Here is an 11,313-nt window from a genome sequence, read left to right on the forward strand (position 1 = left end):
ATGAAATAACCAGATATTTTCTGACACATTGTTCAACTTTTGTACTGATCATGTAACCAGCAGAGTTTTATGTCCAAGATTTAAAGAGAGAGAACTCTCAGTCCAACACATTCTCATCCCAGGATCAAGTACCAATGCTCACAGGTCGTCAGACACTGATGCTTTCTCAGGCATGTGATAAAGACACCAAAGGCACTACTTGGCATCTGAATGTGACGCTGTATGTGACAGCTGTCTCCTGAATGAAACACGTTGTAATATGTGGTTAATGCCGTCACAGTCAAAGTTAGGTTTAGAAAAATACATAATTGGCCTAATTCATGAAATGTTAGTAAATCTAGGAGTAGATTTGCACATAAAAAACCTTGGTACTAAAAACCTACACTGGAGTCAGGAAGGGCGGCACGGTGGTGTGGTGGTTAGCACTGTCGCCTCACAGCGAGATGGTTGCCGGTTCGATCCCGGGTGTGGGTGCCCTTCTGTGCGGAGTTTGCATGTTCTCCCCATGTCAGCGTGGGTTTTCTCCGGGCACTGCGGCTTCCTCCCACAGTCCAAAGACATGCAGATTGGGGACTAGGTTAATTGATAACTCTAAATTGTCCATAGGTGTGAATGTGAGCATGAATGGTTGTTTGTCTCTATGTGTCAGCCCTGCGATAGTCTGGCAACCTGTCCAGGGTGTACCCTGCCTCTCGCCCGATGTCAGCTGGGATAGGCTCCAGCCCCCCCCGCGACCCTCAAGAGGATGAAGCGGTTAGAAGATGAATGAATGAATGGAGTCAGGAACTCCACAGGAAACTCTGATTTGATCGTAGGCACGTGTGTATGTTCATAAATGCCAATCAATCTTAAACTGGCAGTGCACTTACACTTTTCAGATATTAGCATATATCCCCGCCCATGAATAGCCAGGGTTCACCATATAAGGAGGTGAAAATTACTATGGATAGGTGCATCCTGCGGTTGAGCTAAAATATGTTTAATTTCCATTATCAGTTTAGATGCGCCATGTCACGCCAAGCTGCACCAGAGATGGACCTTATCCGAAATAGGTCCAAAAGCTGGGCCGTCTACCCTCAAACTGGTAGTGATGACATCTCACAGACTGCAGCCAATCCCCAAAACCCTGCTTCTCCCCCTCAAATAAGCTGTGTGTGTTCAATCAATCAATCAATCAATCAATCTTTATTTATAAAGCACTTTTCATACAAAAAATGTAGCACAAAGTGCTTTACATGGTTAGAAGAAATGCCCCTCCCATCCACCCCCCAGCCACCCACACCCCCACAGACACACCCACCCACCCACACACACACACACCCACCCACCCACAAACACAGTCATGATGTCGACATAAAAACATGTGGCAGAGTGCAGAGCAACCAGGTGAGGAAACAATACCGCAGGGAGCCGTCTGCACCGGGAGCTGATCACAGCCCGTGGCCACCAGGACACCAACACGGAGTCTACCTTAACATGGGCAGATAGAGGGGCCCACACCACCGCCAAGAAGGCAGAGTGCAGCCTCCCCCAACCCAGTCGAAGCAACCCACGAGGCAGCGCCAACGCAGCCAGAGCCAATCACAGCCCCCAGTGCAGAGGGCCCCCACTGAGGAAACACTGGAGTTAAAAACTAAGAATAACATAAAACATTAATAAAAGACTAAGAGTGACATTAAAACCTCAGTACAAGACTAAAAATGACATTAAAATATCAGTAAAAAACTAAGAATGATGTTAAAACCTAAGTAAAAGTGTCAATGACAGTAAAACATCAGAAAACTAAGAAAATATTAGTTAAAAGCCTGATTAAACAGGTAGGTCTTGAGTCTGCTTTTAAAAATAACTACATTCTCTGCCGCCCTCAGGTCCTCCGGCAGGCCATTCCACAGACAGGGGCCATAATAGTGGAAAGATGCCTCACCTTGAGCACGTGTTCTAACTTTGGGAATGATCAAGAGGCCAGTGCCAGAGGACCTCAGGGTCCGCGAGGGTTTGTAGCGTATAAGCAATTCTGTAAGATAAGAAGGCCCAAGACCATTAAGACATTTAAAAACCATTAAAAGAACCTTAAAATCAATCCTGAAAGACACGGGGAGCCAATGCAGTGATTCTAAAACCGGTATAATGTGGGCCCACCTTCTGGTCTTCGTCGGCACACGTGCAGCAGAGTTTTGTAAAAGTTGTAGGCCTGAGATACTTTTTTTGGGAAGACCAGAAAGCAGGGCATTACAGTAATCAATACGACTAGAGATAAAAGCATGCATTAGCGTCTCCGTGTTAGCCCAAGAGAGAAACGGGCGGACTCTGGCTATGTTTTTTTAGAAACAAAAGATAAAAGCCTGTTTTTGTTACATGCTTAATGTGTGGAATAAAAGTAAGCTCAGAGTCAAAAATAACGCCCAGGTTTTTAACTTGAATTGATGGATTTAAGGACAATGCCTGTAGTTTGGATAAAAGTTTCTCTCTCTGAGCCTCAGGACCGATGATTAAAACTTCAGTTTTGTCCTGGTTGAGCTGTAAAAAGTTTTCTGCCATCCAGGATTTGATGTCCAAGATACAGTTAAAAAGGGCATCAATTGGCCCTGTGTCATCAGGAGACATGGAGATGTACAGTTGTGTATCATCAGCGTAACTGTGGAAGTTAATACCATGTCTCCTGATGACACAACCAAGAGGCAGCATGTACAAATTAAAAAGTACGGGACCTAAAATTGAGCCTTGGGGTACACCACATTTAATTTCATGGATCTCTGAAGAGCATGTATCCATACTTACCAATAATTTTCTATCTGTGAGATCGGAAGTGAACCACTTAAGAACAGTGCCAGAGAGGCCGACCAGCTGTTGGAGTCTGTTTAAAAGAATAGGGTGATCTACTGTGTCGAAGGCAGCGCTTAGATCCAGTAGCACCAGGACTGATAACTTGCGTGAGTCCAAGTTACACCTGAGATCGTTAACGATCTTCAGCAGGGCTGTCTCTGTACTGTGATTCTTCCTAAATCCAGATTGGTATTTATCAAAGATGTTGTTATTATTTAAAAAATCATTAAGCTGAATAAAAACAGTTTTCTCTAAAATTTTACTTAAAAATGGTAAGTTGGATACCGGTCTGTAGTTGTTAAGAACATTAGGATCTAAATTGTTCTTCTTCAAAAGGGGTCTCACCACTGCTGTTTTAAAGGCATCGGGGAAAGTACCCATTTGAAGAGAAGAATTCACAATGTTTAAAAGCTCATCTTCGAAGAATCCATAAAATGTTTTAAAAAGTGATGTAGGAATTGGGTCTAAAAGACAGGTTGTTGGTTTCACTTGGAAGAAAGCTCTACCAAGCATCTCAGCATCAACCAGAGCAAAACTGTCCAGTGCTTCCTCAGGTAAAAACAAGCATTCAGATGTGTTAAGAACTGTATTTTGATGGGATAAAATATCAGATCTGATGCCATCAACTTTACCTCTAAAGTGGACTGCAAAGTCTTCACAAAGGGAATCTGTTGAAGTGCTTTGGAACTTGTTAAAATCAGGGTTGATTAAAAGGTCGATGGTGGAGAAGAGGACTCTGGGATTATTTTTATGATTATTGATTATATTGGCAAAGTAAGTGTTTCTTGCATGTCTGAGTGCATTATTGTAAATTTTAAGTTGCTCATGGAATATTTGGTAGTTAATTGTTAATTTGTTTTTCCTCCATCTCCTTTCTGCTATCCTGCAATTTCTTTTCAGTTTTTTGATTTCTTCATTTCTCCATGGGGTTATATGACTGTCTTGTACCAGCTTTGTTTTTAGTGGAGCGACTGAATCAAGACTTGACTTTAGTTTACTGTTAAAATCTTCAACAATAAAATTGCAGGAAGCAGGTAAAATAACTGGAGGACATTTATCTAAAACTTCAATAAAATTTGCAGCCACTTCAGAGGTAAGATATCGCTTCCTCACAGTTTGCACTGAGGTCTCCCGCTGAATAAAACCGGTGATATTAAAAAACACACAATAATGGTCAGACACAGCCAAGTCGACAACAGTTGATAGTGATTGGTGACTTCTGGACTGTAGGGATCGGTGGCGGTTGATATTTAAGGAGAGGTTTGAGGTTATTAAAGTTTACTGTATTGATGTGTTTATCTAGATATGTGTGGTGATATTTAGTTTGCTCTCTGTTTGTTATGATGACAGGAATTGAAGTAGTGTTTGCGTGGAAACAAGGTCCAAGTCCGGTGATGCGTGTATTGCTGTTAAAAGTGGAATTAAAAACATAGGAACTAGGACCTGGGGGACATCAATCGCTGACGGACTGGTCAGCAGGTGTGGGTTTGGAGCGGTGAGAGGAGAGTGTGGTGCAGGCATGCTGGACGCCGTATGCCAGGTTAGCGGAGAGTAGACGGGAACCGGCTTTATTGAGGTGAAGCCCATCTACCCCAAAAAGATGCCTCCTTTCCCAGAAGACATCGAAGTTGTCTATGAAGGCAACGTTGTGGGAACTGCAGGCAGAGGAGAGCCAGGTGTTTACACTGAGCAGTCTGGAAAAACGGCCTATTCCTCTGCCACAGGTGGGGGTGGGGCCGGAGATAAAAACACTCAGCTGTGACTGTTTGACCAGATTAAAGAGGTGCATAAAATCTCGCTTTAAAAGTTTGGACTGCTGCTTGGGGATATCGTTCGTAGCTGCATGAATGATCAGTCTGTCGGCTTGCAGATGAGACTTCAGGATGCCTGGGGAGCCCCTGGTGTGCCTCCGCACCGCATCCTGCAGGAGCCGCTTGCCCCCCTCTCACCCAGCATGGACTTTCTCGGTCTTTACGCTAAGGCCTCTAGTTTCACAGACCGGGCGAGGCGCAGGTGCAGTGCACCTGCGCTTCGCCAACTGGGTGTGGCCAGGCCGATTTTGCAAGTTTGGCACACCGTGTGCCTGGCGCAGCTACTCCTCTTTCCCACCTCTGTCCCTCCTACCGGCGCAAGTCGGAAAGAGGGAGGAGAGAAGGCGTGGAGTGGGTTTTACACACATCACACCAATCAAATGAGCCCCTCTCCTCGCCCTTAAATGCTCCGCGCGAAGGCGTAATTCGCCGTGGCAGAAGAGAGCAGCAGCGTCAGACAGCCAAACTTCTCCCAGGAGGAAACTGATGTTTTGGTCCGGGAGGTCCAAGCTCGCAGTGTCCGAATATATGGAACTGCGAGCAGACCTCCATGGGTTTCCATTACGCGTCCCAAGCGTGCCAAGCGTGCCAAACGTGCCAAACGGTGCCAATCCCCTTTGATCTGACATCAGATGTGACGAGACAGTCGATATAGAGATACATTTATGTGCTGATTGCAGATAGTTGCATTGAATAGTGGTTTTTGTGGGTATTTATTGTATTGTTAATGTGCCTGACATTCTGGAAACCTGCCTGTGAGGTTTTGGTGACGGTTGCGCACTGTCCGCCGGTCAGCCAAACTGCCACTACAGCGGCTGCACTCCGCCTGTGTTGACAGTAGACCTGGTTTCAGCTGGCGAGCTTTTAGCGCACCTTCGGCGAAGCCTTTTGGCATGAAACTGTAACTGCGCCAAGCTGGATCTGTCGACACCTCCCCCTGCTGCACCGCCACACCCATCTCAGCGCACCTCAGTCTGCCAAACTACCAAACTGAGCGCGCCTCGGGTTGTGCTGCTCGAAACTAGCTCTGCGCGGGGTTCGCCACCCTGCGCCGCGCCGGGAAACTAGAGGCCAAAGTCAGTTGCTCTCAGCATCGACTATTGCCGGGTTTACATTACAGTTACTGGAAAGCCCAGTCGTCTCATAGAGACGCCAAAAGGTGCTTTTGGTGTCAGTATTACATGTGGCAGGGCATGAGAAAGCACTGGCGTTTGAGGACCTGGGAATGAGAACGGACTGCCCAGTCACATAACACTGTCTATGAGACAATAAACTCGGGGAACACTGGACACCAGAAGCAACTCTTTCCACTTAGCTACTGTGTTAGATGTTTTGTCTTATACACCCAATTAATTGGCAACTCTGTCAATCACTCAAATCTGTCTATAATTAGGTTGCAGTTACATTTTAATATAAGCTGGAATGGACCATGTCAGTGTGACAGGGCTGTGAATCTGTGCCCACTCAAAAAAGTTGAGCTTGTGAAGCTTCGTGTCCTGGCGGCATCTCTCTGTACGTGTTCTCAGAACTGCTGGGAGGTGAGCCAAAAAGGACTACATTTCTCTGTTGCGCTGTTACTGAAGGTAATCTACCATATAATGAACCAGTGATCTCAGAGACAGTTTTCATTTCATATGAGCTGTACAGCAGGGACCTGCGTCCTGCAGTATATTTACTGTTATTTACATTGTTAGTTTACTTATTCATGTATTTAGCCCTAATTAACTGAACTTTATCATCTGATGGACAGAGGCAGCCACTGCATAATTTACTTCATTTCTATGCAAATAGAAATGGAAATTGGGGTCCAATTAAAGATCTTTATGGATGACAAGCACATATACACACACATGCTACATATCCATATGAACACACACTCACAAAACACAAACACACACACGCACACACACACATACGCACACACACTAACTATGGTATGTGCTTGTATCTACTCAGCTGAGAAAGATTGCAACAAGAAGGTAATTAGACTCTGGGATCAAACCTGCGTACTCATTGATTATTCCTTACGATATGAAGAGCTAGCAGGTGTGTGTGTGTGTGTGTGTGTGTGTGTGTGCGTGCATGTGTGTGTGTGTGTGTGTGTGTGTGTGTGCATGTGTGTGTGTGTGTGTGTGTGTGTGTGTGTGTACATCATTAATAACATTTTTATTTTTTCTTTCTCTCTGTGAATGAGTGAAGTCTAAGCGGATGTGGCAGCAGCAAGCTGATCTCTGTGTTGTTGATTAAAGGATGAGTGGTGACCTTGACTCTGGTCTCCTGAGGCAGCACTTACTGATTTAAATCTAGCTGCAGTAATTACCACCCTCATCACATTTCTTCCACATTTTTCTTGCAATTAAGTCATTTTTACTTTTTAACTTTATGTCACAATGATGCACTGAAAGAGAATCCTAACTTGGAAATTAGCATTCTCCAATTAGGGAGACTCTCTGAGTTGTGACATGTGAGTGTCATTAACAGGAGGCTTCCTGTAAATGACACTTTTCGTTTTTGCAGCTTTGCCTATCATTCCTCATCAGTCATGATTGCAGAGACAATTTTTACTGTTGACTCTGTTGAATCTAGATGAGTGGGGCAAACACATATGCCACCAGAAACTTATTTAGAAACAAAAGAGAATCAGCTCAGTTGACCAAGTATGTGTACTGGTGACACACAGGTCATGGTTTTTTAAAACCTGCACCCAACTAGCCTGTTGTGAGAGCCAATCCTATAAACATATGCCTTAATCATTAACTGAAACCTGATCCACAAACCAGAGCTGAAAGTTCCAGGTAATGACCATCGCTAATAACAACCTACTTGCTGTTGGCTATGTTGTATGTCATTTCCGGTAAATTTCACAATATTAAACGTGTTTTTTGTTTGAAAGTACAAGACAGCAGTAACTCACCCATCTTTTAAGTGGTAACAACTTAAGTATGTGGCACGTGGTTTGTTTACATGACGCTACAGAGCTGCATATTTGACATATTTAGTCTGTGCAGAGAAGCATTTGCTTGCTGTTAGGACACAATGTCCCCCACATTTTCCTGGTCAAGAGCCGAATAATGGAAAGCCTGAGTGCAGCAGCGCTGATAATAAAGCTGCTTGCTGTGTGAGAGAGATAGAGAGAGAGACAGAGAGACAGAGAGAGATAGAGAGAGACAGAGAGACAGAGACAGAGAGATGGGAAGAGAAGATTGAAGTTGGATTATTGCACAGTGTTTCTATTCTGTTATTAATAACTTCCTCAGAACACTGCTTTGTCACTTTATGACCCCCCTGCCCGAAACCGCCAATATTTTCTAACAAGCTTACCTGAACTACCCGACCTGCAAGTCAATCCACGGGTGGGTCCACCCATACATCATTAAAGGGATAGTGCACACAAAAATGAAAATTCAGCCATTATCTACTCACCCATATGTCGATGGAGGCTCAGGTGAAGTTTTAGAGTCCTCATAACACTTGCAGAGATCCCAGGGGAGAGGGGGTAGCAACACAACTCCACCTAATGGAGGCTTACGCACCCCAGATTAAAACGTCCAAAAACACATAATTGAAACCACAAAATATCTTCATGCTGCTCGTCTGTAGTGATCCAAGTGTCCTGAAGCCCCGACATAATTTTTTATGTCAACAAAGTTTCTGGATCCCAGAAACCTGAAGGATTCCATAGTAGACAAAGTAAGTAAGGGGCAGTGTTGGGGAGGCTCCTCCTGAAGTCCACAGTCATCTTCAGAGTTTTGAATGTGTTCAGCTCCAGGTTCTTCTGATCATACCAGAGGGCCAGCTGTATAACCTCCTGTCTGTATGCAGACTCCTCACTGTTCTGGATGAGGCCATGTGCAGTTGTTGGTGTAGAGGAAGAAGAGCAGTGGGAAGACCATGAATCCCTGGAGGGGTGCCAGTGCTAATGTCTGGGTGCTGGAAGACTCACCTGCTACTCTCAGTCTGTCAGGAAGTTTGTGATCTACTAACAGGTGGAGGACACTGTGCTGGGTGTGTTTGGTGTAAAGAATGTCTGGGATGATGGTGTTAAATGCCAAGCTCGACTCCACAAACAGGATCCCTGCGTATGTCTCTAGGGAGTGGTGGTGTTGCAGGTTGTAGTGCAGTCCCATGTTGAGTGCACCATTCACTGACCCATTTGCTTGGTATGCAAGCTGCAGGAGGTCCAGCACAGGGCCTGTGATGTCCTTCAGGTGGGTCAATACCAGTCTTTCAGCGGATTTCATCACCACAGATGTCAGGTTGATGGGCCTGTAGTCATTTATTCCTGTGATGGAGGGTGTCTTGGGGACTGGGATGCTAGCAGTGCTTTTGAAGCAGGAGGGGACTTCACATAGCTCCAGTGATCTGTTGAGGATCTTTGTGAAGACGTGGGCTAGCTAGTCAGCACAGACTTACAAGCAGGAGGGTGACACGCCATCTGTGCTCGGTGCCTTCCTGATCTTCTGTCTGTGAAAGCTGACACACACCCTCTTCAAAGATCCTGATTGCTGGTAGGGGAGCAGTTGGGGGGGCCAGTGTCTGATGTCAGAGTGGGTGAGGGGGTTGAGTGTGGCTTTTCAAACCAGCAGTAAAACTCACGCAGCTCGTAGACCGGTTCAAGGGTTTCCACAGTGTGGGAGCATGGTCTCCTGTGATATCCTATAGGTCTGTCCGCAGTCAGTACATTTAAATGACATTACAGAAAATTGATTTATTGTGTTAGTCAAAACAAAACTGGACATTTAAAATATATGTTAACATGTTAGTCCCACTGAAGTTGTACTGAATCGAATTTCTTAAAGTTGGACTAACACACCCAGATAATGCCATTGGGAGTCAAATTACCCCTGCATGTATACAGTCAACTGGACCCGAACTGGCAGAGGCGCTCAGCACACGCTTCACAATGTCCGCCCTGGGCTTTGACCCAGCAGCGAAAGCATTCATTGTGTAACAGAAGAAGAAGCCTATTACAACATGGCGAAATCTACTTTCAGAGTGGTGAAATGTACAGAGCTGTAAAGTTGTCCACAATGGTATCAGTTTGCCACTAGCTAACTGCAGCTAATTTGTTTTTTGGATGTTTGGTCTGTGACCTAATAGGTCAAATCGGAAAAAGGTCCAATACTAACAACCTGAACAGGGGCATATCGCCACCTATTGTAGTGGAGTCAGACATACTTTGGTCAATAAATCGATTCCCCTCCCATGCTTGTATACTGGGACAAGGACAGTAGACCAATGAAATGGTCTAGTCAAGCTATAAATGTTCTGACTGGCACAGGGTCATTGTATGAAAACATGTTTTTCAGCTTGTCAGTGTGGCTCCTTTTTGCTACTCTGAAAGAGTCAACCCAATAGCCAGAGAAAATATAGGCATTGTACATTTCTGCAAACCACCAATATTTAACATTTGTACATCATTATGTATTATGTAGCGGACATGTTGGAACTCTGGGTTTCTTTACATTTCAACAACACTGTGGTTAATGTTATTTTGCTTATGCTAGGTACAGAAAACGTGAGTAAAAAGTGGGAAGAAAAAATCCCTTGGTTATGGTAAAGAAAAGATCATGTTTTGGCCTAAAGTCAAGTTTTGGTGCCAAAATTGCCAGTGGGAAATGCTGTTGATGTTTTGCTAAAAAACAGTTTTGTAATTTGTTGGTCTCCAACTGTGGTCTAGGCCACTGCCGAGGCTTCAAGGCATCCACCATCCCCTCCACCCCCCAAAGAGAAAGTCAACTCATATACATCACTTTAGAAACATTGATCTGATATCTATAAAATGTGCAAATGTAACATGGTTTGCAGAAACATGCAATGTCAACACTTTCCTCTGGTGACTTGCCTGAAAGAGTACAAGATTCTAACAGTAATTTGCAAAAACTTTGAACAAACAATGTCTCCTTAATTTTCCAGGCTTGCTTAATGTTTCTATTTTGGTTAAGTATGGCTACCGCAGTTATGTGCAAACACAGTGTGTCTAGGCAATGAATGATTTTAATGTTTAAACCTGAATGACACAGTATCAGGTCCAATACAATGTAACATAATAACTGCCTGTAGGAAGTTAATAAATACGGTGTGATGGCTTTTTTCTTTGTTTGTTTCTCAAAGATGAGTACTAAACTTCACCCAAACAACAGGCAAAGTATATTTTGTGGAACCAATATTTCGTTTGCCAATAATTTCAGCATTTTAGTTACAAAATATAAGCCGTATGAACATAGGGGATAGTCACAATGCAACCAGCACAACACATGATCTGCTAGCTCCACTCCACCATGTTGGGTATTGTATGAAGTTAGAGGAGCTTACCTTTCCATTAGCAGCAAGGATAGTATAGCCTGAGCTAACCAGCTTACATCAGCCCCAAGGCAAAGCCTAAAACTAAACGTTTTGCAGTCATTGTATCAGTTTTTTTTTTTTTGTTTATGTCACACTATTTCATCACATCCAGAAGTGATAGCCATCATAAGCAACTAACATTGATTCCTTACCCTTTTGTGATCATTTTTAGTCTATCCATAAGATACTCCAGTCAAAATGGATGAATTAGTATGCTATATTGCAGAGACCGAACCCTAGGCCTCAATTTTAAACACTTACATAGGTCTTTTTCTGCCATTTAAGGTGCATTTTAAACAACTTTGCAGTACATGTTTGTTTCACTGATAATGTA

Source organism: Epinephelus moara, chromosome 4, assembly GCF_006386435.1.
Source record: "Epinephelus moara isolate mb chromosome 4, YSFRI_EMoa_1.0, whole genome shotgun sequence".
Lineage (NCBI taxonomy): Eukaryota > Metazoa > Chordata > Actinopteri > Perciformes > Serranidae > Epinephelus > Epinephelus moara.